Source organism: Nycticebus coucang, chromosome 9 (genome assembly GCF_027406575.1).
Source record: "Nycticebus coucang isolate mNycCou1 chromosome 9, mNycCou1.pri, whole genome shotgun sequence".
Taxonomy (NCBI): Eukaryota; Metazoa; Chordata; class Mammalia; order Primates; family Lorisidae; genus Nycticebus; species Nycticebus coucang.
Window position 1 is genome coordinate 36745982 of NC_069788.1, and position 12679 is coordinate 36758660.

At 43.4% G+C, this 12679-nt stretch overlaps 1 protein-coding gene and 1 non-coding gene across 3 annotated transcripts in view; one reads left to right on the forward strand and one right to left on the reverse strand.

Annotated features, from left to right (window-relative positions):
* BICRAL (BICRA like chromatin remodeling complex associated protein) overlaps nucleotides 1-12679 on the reverse strand; it is a 96765-nt gene that overhangs the window by 67557 nt on the left and 16529 nt on the right. The window contains exon 2 of one of the 2 annotated variants that reach the window (XM_053600933.1): nucleotides 3646-3765. The exons of the other annotated variant lie outside the window; for it this stretch is intronic. The gene's annotated coding sequence lies outside the window, so the exon portion shown is untranslated. The remainder of the gene's footprint in view (nucleotides 1-3645; nucleotides 3766-12679) is intronic. 2 annotated transcript variants of the gene reach the window in all.
* LOC128595224 (U11 spliceosomal RNA) lies at nucleotides 1519-1652 on the forward strand. Its single transcript, XR_008382872.1, has one exon. It is a non-coding gene; the product is annotated as a U11 spliceosomal RNA (small nuclear RNA).

A 12679-nucleotide genomic window follows, 5' to 3' on the forward strand; every position in this document is an offset into this window, starting at 1 on the left:
CTCGACAAAAAAAAAAAAAAGTGGTCACTCTAAAAACAAAGAAACAGGCTCATTGCCCGCAAAGTGGTTATGGTGCTGGCCACATGCACCGAGGCTGGTGGGTTCAAACCCGGCCCAGGCCAGCTAAACAACAATGACAACGGCAAAAAAAAAAAAAAAAATAGCTGGGTGTTGTGGCGGGCGCCTGTGGTCCCAGCTACTTGGGAGGCTGAGGCAAGAGAATCACTTAAGCCCAAGAGTTTGAGGTTGCTGTGAGCTGTGACGCCACAGCAGTCTACGGAGGGCGACATAGTGAGACTCTGTCTCAAAAATAAATAAATAAAAACAAAGAAACACAAGGAACCCATAAAAATTAAGACAACTATGATATTTTACTAGGCAAGAGAACAATTATAAATGTAAGACCCAAGTTTCATTAAGATAAACCTCAAGAGTTCACAGTGAGAAGGCACCATCTACGAGCCAGAAACCAGGCCCTGACTCAGAATCTGACAGCACCTTGATCTTGGACTTCCTGGCCTCTGGCTGTAAGAAATAAGAGTTCTATTGTTTTATGAGCTACTCATTTTATATATTTTGTTATATCAGCTGGAATAGCCAAAGATAACAGTAAAACAGAAAAAAACTTCATAGCTGGGTGCAGTGGCTCATACCTGTCAGTAATCCTAGCATTCTGGGAGGCTGAGTCTAGTGGATCTCCTGAGTTTAGGAGTTTGAGACCAGCCTGAGCAAGAGCAAGACCCTGTCTCTACTAAAAAATAGAAGAACTAGCTGGGCATTGTGGCAGGTGGCAGTAGTCCCAGCTACTTGAGAGGCTGAAGCAGAAGGATTGCCTGAACCCAGGAGTTTGAGGTTGCTGTGAGCTATGATGATGCCATGGCACCCTATCAAGGGCAAGAGAGTGAGAGACTATTTCAAAAAAAGATAAATCTGGGCGGCGCCTGTGGCTCAAGGAGTAGGGCGCCGGTCCCATATGCCGGAGGTGGCAGGTTCAAACCCAGCCCCAGCCAAAAAAAAAAAAAAAAGATAAATCTGTAAGACAGCATTAATAATCTTAAATTTATTAACTATAGAATCATTAGCCACACAGATCAGTGTTTCTCAAACTCTGGGGTCTAAGGAAATAATCTTGAGTGCTCTGTGTTCTCAAGTTTGAGAAATGTTAACAGATTCTAAAATCATCCAGAAATATACATGCCAAAAAACTTCAGCTAATAAAAATTCTGCTCAACATGTTTCCCAAAGGTTTCTCAAAATCTTAAGATCCAGTGAGGATCTGAGAGCTATGTGTGCTTATCATCTCGCTAATACAAAAATGGCCCCAGAGAAAACATTTCCAGGCTTCTTCCTTCAATTTCAACTGCTAATTTGTGCCAGGCTGAGTGGAAGGGGTGGCTACCGGGTCTAAACAAAAGAGACTCTTGGTTGAGGCCCAAAAGTCATTGCTGAATCTGGATACAGACCTGAGGTGGTTCAAGAGGTATCAAGCTCGGACAGTAAAAAAGGTCTCTGCACACAAAAAAGGGCTTCTGTTGTGAGTGGCACATGTGGGGCAACTCAAATGCTCTTCGTGCGGAATTGACATCAAGAGATTTTGGAAGCATCATTTTTTGGCACCTGGGCAGCTGGTGATCATTGGTCCCAGTGCCCATAAAAAAAAAAAAAGAAAAGAAAAAATCTCTGCGTATCAGAGGATGCTTCTTAGCTGCCCATTCTCTCATACTGCACAGCTAGCAGTGAGAAAGAGCTATGGGTATTAAGTTAGGGCTCAATTTCAATGGAGCAAAGCGAGACCCCCATCTCTAGACACCATGGTACTCAACCCCAGGGTTACTGAGTAAGACTCTGTCTCACAAAAAAAAAAAGAGAGAGAGAGAGAGAGAGACCCCAGTCTCTACTAAAAATAGAAAAATTAGTTAGGCATGGAGGTGTGCGCCTGTAGTCCCAGCCATTTAGGAGTCTGAGGCAGGAGGATCGCTTTAACTCAGAGTTTGAAGTTGCTGTGAGCTAGGCTGAGGCCACTGCACTCTAGCCTGGGTAACTGAGTAAGACTCTATTTCCAAAAACAAAACAAACACTATGATTTGGGAAGCTAAGGAAGATTGCTTGAGGCCAAGAGCTCTGGCTTGGCCTGAGCAACAGAGTGAGATCCTTTTCTACAAAAAATAGAAAAATTAGGCAAGTGGTGTGGCTAATTTTAAATAGTCTTAGCTGTTTGGGATGCTGAGGCAGGAGGATCACTTGAGCCCAGGAGTTTGAGGTTATAGTGAGCTGTGATGATGCCACTGTATTCTAGCTCAAGCAACAGAAGGAGATTGTTCCAAAAAAATAGAAAGAAACTGTGCAATCTTGCCCTTCCCCGGGAACCTGATCTAGGGTCACTAGTTGTCCCCAGGAAAATTTCAGGCAAACTGCAGAACCAATTTCAGGCCTGACTGGAGTCAAGTGGGACTTATAAACAGAGGCCTCTGGTTGACTCAAGGACAGAAATTGAGTCTCCAACTCTCCAAACTCAAGAGAAGCACTCAGTTTTGTGTTTTTGTTTTTTTTTGAGACAGAGTTTTATTACATCACCCTCGGTAAAGCGTTGTGACATCACAGCTCACAGCATCCTCAAACTCTTGGGCTTAAGCGATTCTCTTGCCTCAGCCTCCCAAGTAGCTGGGACTACAGATGCCTGCCACGGGGCTATTTTTTTTTTTTTGGTTGTAGTTGTCATTGTTGTTTGGCAGGCCTAGCTGCTGAGCTACAAGCACTGAACTGAAGCATTCAGTGTTTTGTAATCTGATTGAAAGGAAGATGCTGTAGGTAAAATCTTTGGGGACGCATCACTCTAATCCAACTTCAGTGTTAGTCTCTTTTCCACTCCATCACACAAATAATTCCTCTACTTCAGGGGTCCTCAAACTGCGGCCCGCAGGCCACATGAGAGGTGTGACTGTATTTGTTCCCGTTTTGTTTTTTTACTTCAAAATAAGATTTGTGCAGTGTGCATAGGAATTCGTTCATAGTTGTTTTTTTTTTAAACTATAGTCCGGCCCTCCAACAGTCTGAGGGACAGTGAATTGGCCCCCTTTAAAAAGTTTGAGGACACCTGCTCTACTTCTTTCCCTCTTTACAATATTTACTCATATTTACATTACAAAGTCCTCCCTGAGGGGAAAGGTTTGTGTCTGTTCACCAATGAACCTTGGCACCCAGAATAGCACCTGACACATAACAGGAGCTCAGTAAATATTTTTTAAAATGAACCCATCCCCCTTCCCCATGTGCTGGCCACAAGATGACAAGGCCCGCAACAGAATCAGGCACACAGGGAGAGTACGTTTATTCTCTTCCCTTTGAAAACTCAGTTTTCTAAGAAAGTGTATTTTTCTTACTTCAATCAGGTTATTCCTATGGGAGAACACTCTAAAGTAGAAAACAAAGACTTATATTTAAGCTGAGAACCTACAATGGGGCTCAGTCATTTCCCACTATTCTGTTATGCTCTATTCTAACAAACCACCACTCTTCCTAGCCCCCAAACACTCTCCCAGCATCTGTTTTTGGCCAGGTGACAATCTCCTTACCCAAAATGCTCGTCTTCCTCTCCAATAGCCACTGAAATTCCAACCATTATTCAAAAGTTAGCTTGACTCCTACCTCTGTGACTTCTGACAACCTTGAGCTGTCTTGAGAATTCTGGAAGCAACAGCTGTCCTTGGACACTGATCACACACTGCTTCGTCTGACTATCTTCCTTAGTCCATCTTCTGTTCCCAACTAAAGCAGAGCCCAAAGTTAAATACACCGTAAAGTGCCATGAGAGTACTAATGAGAGAGTAATTAATCCTCCCATCCCAAAGGCAAGCAACTTTTAGACAGCATGGTTTTCTGGCATTGATGAGCAGAATATACCAGCTCATTACAGTAGGCACTAGCCTCATTAGTACTCTACCCACCCCACCTGTCCCTGTAGAGAACCCTTGGCTCTTTGCCACCTTAACTGTTTGATGTCCTCAAAACTTCGCCAGTTTTTCAATTCTTTAACTTTGCATGTATCTTTTTACTTAGAAGACTAAAGACCTCACCTACCTCCAAGTGGGCAACCAAAAATGCCTAATTGTCCTTAAGTCCTTGAGTAAAATGATACGGCCTTTCTTTACTTTTATTTAAATCTTCAAGCAAAACTACTCATTCACTTACTCATATCCTACAGCACAGCTGGCATCTTACCACCTAACCTATGTATGACAATACAGCCATGCATCGCATAATGATGCTCTGTCACTGACTGACCACAGGTCCATATATAGATGGTGGCCCCATAAAATGATAATGCCATATTGTTACTGTACCTTTTCTATGATTACACAAATACTTCCCACTGTATTACAGTTGCCTGTAGTATTCAGTACAGTAATAGGCTGTGTAGGTTTGTAGCCTAGGAGCAAGAGGCTATGCCACATGGCCAAGGTATGCAGTAGGTCATCCCCCCTACGTTTGTGTAAATACATTCCAGGGTGTTCACACAATGACAAAATCGACTAATGGTGTACTGTCATTAGGTATCACATGACTGTACTTTGCTTTTCTAACCTCCCCATTAGCTTATAGGTTCCACAAAACCTGGGTAGTTTCTTTTCATCTTTGTGTCATCAGAGTTTAGTGTAATGCCTGATAACTATTTACTTAATCGAATTACTTTTGTAAAATCTTGGTCTCCAAATGACTTTCTAGGGGTAAAGTCAGGTACTTATTTACCTTCCAAGAACATGCAGCTAGCCTACACATGAGCATTTTCTCACAATCATAATGCATAGGATTTGGGATACAGGACTGGTTTTCCATAATCCGGGATCCAATGGCTTATACCAAGCCCTTACTCTTTAACCAGGCATCTCTGTTGTGTAGATAAAGCCAGAAGGAATCAACTGATTCCCTTCCTCTGTTCCAAATCAGATGGTCAGATGGTTCAACTCTCCCAGAAATAAGGAAATGCTTTTTGTTTTTGAGACAAGGTAGGTTCAAGTGCAGTGTCAGGATCATAACTCACTGTAGTCTTGAACTCCTGGGCTCAAGCAATCCTTCTGTCTTAGCCTCCAGAGAAGGTAGGACTATACGAGCATACACTATGCCTGGGTAATTTCTTTTTTTTTTTTTTTAAAGAGATGGAGATCTTGCTATGTTACCTAGACTGGTCTTAAACTCCTGGCCTCAAATGATCCCTCCTGCTTCAGCCTCTCAAGGTGCTGAGATTACAGGCATTAGCCACTGTGAGCCACTATGTGCTACTTGGCCTCATCAGAAATACTATTTTTTAAGATACACAGGATATCCTCCTATGATGATGGTTTAATACAAAATAAATAAAGAAACAAGCACACACAGGACAACAGATTGTGCATTCTGTTCTAAGATAATCCATTCAATATTTAACAAACCTCCTTAAAAAAGGACTTATGGCCAGGCACAGTGGTCATAGGTGGCCAAGGTGGGAAGAGCACTTGAGGCCAGAAGTTTGACGCCAGCCTGAGCAACAAAGCAAGACCTCATCTCTAAAAAAAGTTTTAAAAAAGGGGCGGCACCTGTGGCTCAGTCGGTAAGGCACCGGCCCCATATACCGAGGGAGGCGGGTTCAAACCCGGCCCCAGCTGAACTGCAACCAAAAAAAAAAAAAAAAATAGCCGGGCGTTGTGGCGGGCACCTGTAGTCTCAGTTACTCGGGAGGCTGAGGCAAGAGAATCGCTTAAGCCCAGGAGTTGGAGGTTGCTGTGAGCTGTGTGATGCCACGGCACTCTACCGAGGGCCATACAAAAAAAAAAAAGTTTTAAAAAAATTAGCCAGACAAAGCAACATGCTTCTGTAGTCCCAGCTACTCAAGAGGCTGAGGTGGATCGCCTGAGCCTAGAACTATATTATATTTTCTAAGACACTGAGGGCATTTTAATAACTATGGAAAATGATACACAGGAAATGATTGAGAAATGATGCAAAGGAATGCCGCTTTCCTTATTTCTATTAAATATTAAGCAATGTTAAATTGAAACTACCTTTTTGACAATTTCAGTTGAAGGTTAATTTTTTTTTTTTTTTGAAGACAGAATCTCACTATGTTACCCTCAGAACTGCAACCTCAAACTCTTAGGCTTGAGAGATTCTCTTGCCTCAGTCTCCCAAGTAGCTGGGACTACAGGTGCCCGCCACAACACCTAGCTATTTTTTGTTGCAGGTGTCATTGTTGATTAGCAGGCATGGGCCGGGTTCGAACCCACCAGCCTTGGTGGGTTGGTGCCCTAACCACTTAGCTAGAGATGCTGAGACTAAAGGTTAATTTTTGTATTATACTTCCAAATGTTGAATTTCTATTTTAATTATTGATTGCCATAGCTATTACTTTCTTCCACTAAAAATAATCAATCACGCTGGGCCCAGTGGCTTACACCTATAATCCTAGCACTCTGGAAGGCCCAGGCAGGTGGATTGCCTGAGCTCACAGGTTGGAGACCAGTCTGAGCCAGAGCAAGACCTCATCTCTAAAAATATCCAGGTGTTGTGGCAGGTGCCTGTAGTCCCAGCTACTTGGGAGGTTGAGGCAAGAAAATCACTTAAGCCCAGGAGTTTGAGGTTGCTGTGAGCTAAGACGCCACAGCACTCCACCAAGGGCAACAAAGTGAGTGTCTCGAAAAAAAAAAAAAATCAGTTGGAGAATCAGTCCTCAGTGACAAGCTGAGTTAGTGAAAGGAAGCAAGTAGCCATCGACAAAGATGAGCTTGGTTATATCAACCCATTATATACTAGTAAAATTTTTAGAAACGGGAATTTAAAACTGAAAGAGCCGAAAGTAAGTAGTCTTATTTGTATCTTCTCCCCCAAAACTATCTAAATATTAAACAGAAACTGCTCTGACACTTTTCTGATTTCTGGTTTCATTCAGAAAAATGGTATCTTTCCAAAAATCTAATGGAGGCCGGGCATGGTGGTTCAAGCCTGTGATCCTAGCACTCTAGGAGGCCAAGGCACTGGATTGCTTGAGTTCAGGAGTTCAAGACCAGCCTGAGCCAGAGCAAGACCTCGTCTTTAAAAAAAATAGCCAGCTGGGTGCCCATGCTCTGCGGTTAGGGTGCTGGCCACATACACTGGGGCTGGTGGGTTCAAACCTGGCCAGGGCCTGCTAAACAACAACAACAACAACAACAACAAAAAATAGCTAGGCATTGTGGCGGGGACCTGTAGTCCCAGCTACTTGGGAGGCTGAGGCAAGAGAACTGCTTAAGCCCAAGAGTTTGAAGTTGCTATGAGCTGTGATGTTACAGCACTCTACTGAAGGCAACACAGTGAGACTCTTGTCTCAAAAAAAAAGAAAAAGAAAGAAAGAAATAATAAAATTGGCCAGTGCCGGGCGGCGCCTGTGGCTTAGTCAGTAAGGTGCCGGCCCCATATACCGAGGGTGGCGGGTTCAAACCCAGCCCCGGCTGAACTGCAACCAAAAAATAGCCGGGCATTGTGGCGGGCGCCTGTAGTCCCAGCTACTCGGGAGGCTGAGGCAGGAGAATCGCTTAAGCCCAGGAGTTGGAGGTTGCTGTGAGCTGTGTGAGGCCACGGCACTCTACCGAGGGCCATAAAGTGAGACTCTGTCTCTACAAAAAAAAAAAAAAAAAAAAAAAAAAAATTGGCCAGTGCCTGTAGCTCAAGCCACTAGGGCACTAGCCAAATACACCAGAGCTGGCGGATTCGAATCCAGCCCAGGCCTGCCAAACAACAACTGCAACCAAAAAATAGCCAAGTTGTTGTGGCAGGCACCTAGAGTCCCAGCTACTTAGGAGGCTGAGGCAAGAGAATCGCTTAAGCCCAAGAGTTGGAGGTTGCTATGAGCTGTGACGCCATGGCACTCTAACCAAGGTGACAGCTTGAGACACTGTCTCAAAAAAAAAAGAAAAATAATAATAAAATAAAATATAATGGGGGTGGCACCTGTGGCTCAGTCGGTGGGGCGCCGGCCCCATATACCGAGGGTGGCGGGTTCAAACCTGGCCCCGGCCAAACTGCAACCAAAAAATAGCCAGGCGTTGTGGCAGGCGCCTGTAGTCCCAGCTACTCGGGAGGCTGAGGCAAGAGAATCGCTTAAGCCCAGGAGTTGGAGATTGCTGTGAGTTGTGTGATGCCACAGCACTCTACTGAGGGCCATAAAGTGACTCTGTCTCTACAAAAAAAAAAAAGAAAAGAAAATATAATCAAGATTTATCTAAGTTATTTATGATTTTCCTAATGTAAAGGAGGTTTATTTTAGAGGACATTTTTTTTTTGCAGTTTCTGGCCGGGGCTGGGTTTGAACTGGCCACCTCCAGCATATGGGGCTGGCGCCCTACTCCTTTGAGCCACAGATGCCACCCTAGAGGGCATTTTAAATGAAATAAAACCAACAATCCTACAAGTATGATTTTTTTTCTACTTTTAAAAATGAACATTTTTGGGGTGGCGCCTGTGGCTCAGTAGGTAGGGCGCCGGCCCCATATACAGAGGGTGGTGGGTTCGAACTGGCCCTGGCCAAACTGTAACAAAAAAATAGCCGGGTGTTGTGGCGGGAGTCTATAGTCTCAGTTACTTGGGAGGCTGAGGCAGGAGAATCACCTAAGTCCAGGAGTTGGAGGTTGCTGTGAGCTGTGTGACACCCCAGCTCTCTAGCGAGAGCAATAAAGTAAGACTCTGTCTCTACAAAAAAAAAAGAAAAAAAGGACATTTTTGTATGATGCCAGTCATAAATAGTAAAAAAGGTGGTAAGTGGCTGTTTGACTTCTCATTCACAGTCACAAAATTTACTAAAATACAATATGGTAAAAATTAAGCTATTAAAATCAAAACTGCCTAATGGAGGGACACCATTGCTCAATGTTAGTGCGATCTGTATATATCATTTGTCCCTATGTATGGAACTATTTAAAAATATTTGGAAATGGCAGTAATTACAAATAAAATATATTATTCTTTTACTAAGCATTAGTATTGGCAATCTGTTTAAAGTTATTACGCAAACTCTCGACTCTCATTGCTCTCTGACAATGAGTAACATTCAAAATATTTTGGTTTTGTGGCATGTTCCAAGAAAAACAAGCCCTATGAAAATAACTACAAATGGGGCTGTGCCTGTGGCTCAAGGAGTAGGGTACTAGCCCCATATACCGGAGGTGGTGGGTTCAAACCCGGCCCCGACCAAAAAAAAAGGCCATGTGAACTGAACTTTATTTTTGTAGTTATTTTTACCAAACGACTATGCATGAGATATAGTTTCAGTTGGAGCAGATGAAAACATTCCAGAAAAAGATGGTGGTGAAAGTTGCACAATAATGTCAATGTTCTTTTTATTTTTTATTTATTTATTTTTTGTGGTTTTTGGCCGGGGCTGGGTTTGAACCCGCCACCTCCGGCATATGGGACTGGCGTCCTACTCCTTGAGCTACAGGCGCCGCCCAATGTCAATGTTCTTAATGCTATATATTTAAGAATCTATATATTAGATTTAATTAGGATATTATTAATGCTAAATATCAGAAATATATATTTAAGAATCATTAATAATGATATATTTTATGTTATATATAACTTACCACAATAAAAAATAAAGTATTGATGAATATTTGTATTAAAAATTAAAAAGATTGTAAGGACTTGTTTAAATATAACTAGTGGTACTTTTTTTTCTCTCTTTTAACCTCACTTTGAACTACTGGTTCACGCACTTTTTTTTTTTTTGAGCCAGATTCTCATTTTGTTGCCCTTGGTAGAGTGGCATGGTGTCTTAGCTTACAGCACTCTCAAACTCTTGGGCTCAAGCAATTCTCTTATTGCAGCCTCCCAAGTAGCTTGGACCAGAGGAGCCCTCAGCAATGCCTGTCTAGTTTTTAGATGAAAGGTCTCGCTCTGGCTCAGTCTGGTTTCAAACCTGTGAGCTCAGGCAATCCACTTGTCTCAGCCTCCCAGCATGCTGGGATTACAGGCTGAGCTACCATACTGACTACTTTATTTTGAGACAGAGTCTCAAGCTGTTGCCCTGGATAGAGTGCTGTGGTGTTACAGCTCACAGCAACCTCAAACTCTTGGGCTTAAGCAATTCTCTGGCCTCAGCCTCCCAAGTAGCTGGGACTACAGGTGCCTGCCATAATGCCAGGCTATTTTGTTGTTGTTGTTGCCATTGTTGTTTAGCAAGCCTGGGCTGGGTTAGAACCGGCCAGCCTGGGTGTATGTGGACGGCATCCAACCCACTGAGCTACAGGCTCTGTCTACTTTGGGTTTTTTTGAAATTAAGTTTTCACTCTGTTCCCCAGGCTAGAATGCAGTAGCATCATGATAGCTCACTCCAACTTCAACTCTTGGGCTCAAGTGATCCTCCTGCTTTAGCCTCTTGAGCAAGTGGAACTATAAGTTCATACCACCACACCTGGCTAATTTTACCATTTTTTTTTTGCAGAGATAGGGTCTTGATATGTTGCTAAGGTTAATCTCAAAGTCCTAGCTTCAAGTGATCCTTCCCCTCAGACTCCCAAAGTACTAGGATTATAGGATTAAGCCACTGCACCCTGCCTAGTTGTACAATTTTAAAAAGTCTATTCTTTGAAAAGCATTCTCTTCCTCCAAGTTGGCAGCTTCAAGATAGATGCTGAGGGAAGACAAGGGATCCATGGCCCATCAGTTAAAACCAACCTCAGCAAGCAATAAGGTGAAGAGCTGAAGGCAGACCACCAGCCCACTACAAGTGCCTCATGGAGCTACGCATCTACAGACTTCACAAGATACAAAAGGCACAGAAAAGGGTGCCTTTTGTATCTTGTGCAGTCTATGGATTCCTTTTTTCTTCTTTTTTTTGGAGAGCGTCTTACTATGTTACTGTGTTACTGTGATGTCACAGCTCACAGCAACCTCAAACTCCTGGGCTTTAAGCAATTCTCTTGCCTCAGCCTCCCAAGTAGCTGGGACTACAGACACCTGACACGACACCTGGCTATTTTTTGGTTGCAGTTGTCATTGTTGTTTAGCTGGCCTGGGCTGGGTTCAAACCCACCAGCCTCCTTGTATGTGGCTAGCGCCCTACCCACTGAGCTACGAGCGCTGCCTATGGATCCCTTCATGAAATAGTATTTCTTTTTTTTTTCCGAGACAGAGTCTCATTTGTCGCCCTTGATAGAGTGCTACAGCGTCACAGCTCACAGCAACCTCCAGTTCTTGGACTTAAGTGATTCTCTTGCCTCAGCCTCCCCAAGTAGCTGAGACCACAAGTGCCCCCCATAACGCCCAGCTATTTTTTTGTTGTCGTTACAGTTTGGCGGAGGCCACATTCCAACTTGTTACCCTCAGTATATGGGGCCAGCATCCTACTCACTGAGCCACAGGCGCCAGACTTGAAATAGTATTTCATGGTGCATAACCTACATAAGATTTTAGTGAAATGCAGCTATAAAAATGTTTAAATTGGGCGGCGCCGCAGGGCGCCGGCCCCATATACTGAGGGTGGCGGGTTCAAACCCGGCCCCGGCCAAACTGCAACAAAAAAATAGCCGGGCGTTGTGGTGGGCGCCTGTAGTCCCAGCTACTCGGGAGGCTGAGGCAAGAGAATCACTTAAGCCCAGGAGTTGGAGGTTGCTTTGTGATGCCATGGCACTCTACCGAGGGCCATAAAGTGAGACTCTGTCTCTACAAAAAAAAAAAAAAAAAATTACCATTTGGGGCAGCGCCTGTGGCTCAAGGAGTAGGGCACTGGTCCCATATGCTGAAGGTGGCGGGTTCAAACCCAGCCCCTGCCAAAAACCACAAAAAAAAAAAAAAAATACAAGATTTAGCAATGAGTCTAGTAATTACTACAATTTGTAAGACAGTCATTTTTCAAGATATTTGTAAATATAATGTGAGGTAAAATTATTTCTACTGGCTATAAAATTCCCAGGCACTTTTTTTTTTTTTTACACTCCCTTGTACTGGGTAGAGTGCTGTAGCCTCATAGCTTGCAGCAACCTCAAATTCTTGGGTTCAAGTCATCCTCTTGCCTCAGCCTCTCAAGTAGCTGGGACTATAGGCACCCACCACAACACCTGGCTAATTTTTCTATTTTTAGTAGAGACAGGGTCTCTACTTGTTCAGGCTGGTCTCAAACTCCTGAGCAAAGGTGATCCACCCAGCTGGGTCTCCCAGAATGTAGGATCACAGGCCTGAGCCACTGTACTCAGCCTCCAGGCATGGTTAATACAGTTGGCTCTCCTTATCTGTGGGCTCTGCATCCCCAGATTCAACCAATTCAGATCAAAAATATTCAGGAAAAGAAATAAACCACGAGTAATAGTAATACAAATAAAAAATACAGAGTAGCAAATATTTACACAGCATTTACATTGTATTTGGTATTGTAAGTACTCTAGACTTTTTTTTTTTTTATTGTTGGGGATTCATTGAGGGTACAATAAGCCAGGTTACACTGATTGCAATTGTTAAGTAAAGTCCCTCTTGCAATCATGTCTTGTCCCCATAAAGTGTGACACACACCAAGGCCCCACCCCCCTCCCTCCATCCCTCTTTCTGCTCCCCCCCCATAACCTTAATTGTCATTAATTGTCCTCATATCAAAATTGAGTACATAGGATTCATGCTTCTCCATTCTTGTGATGCTTTACTAAGAATAATGTCTTCCACTTCCATCCAGGTTAATACGAAG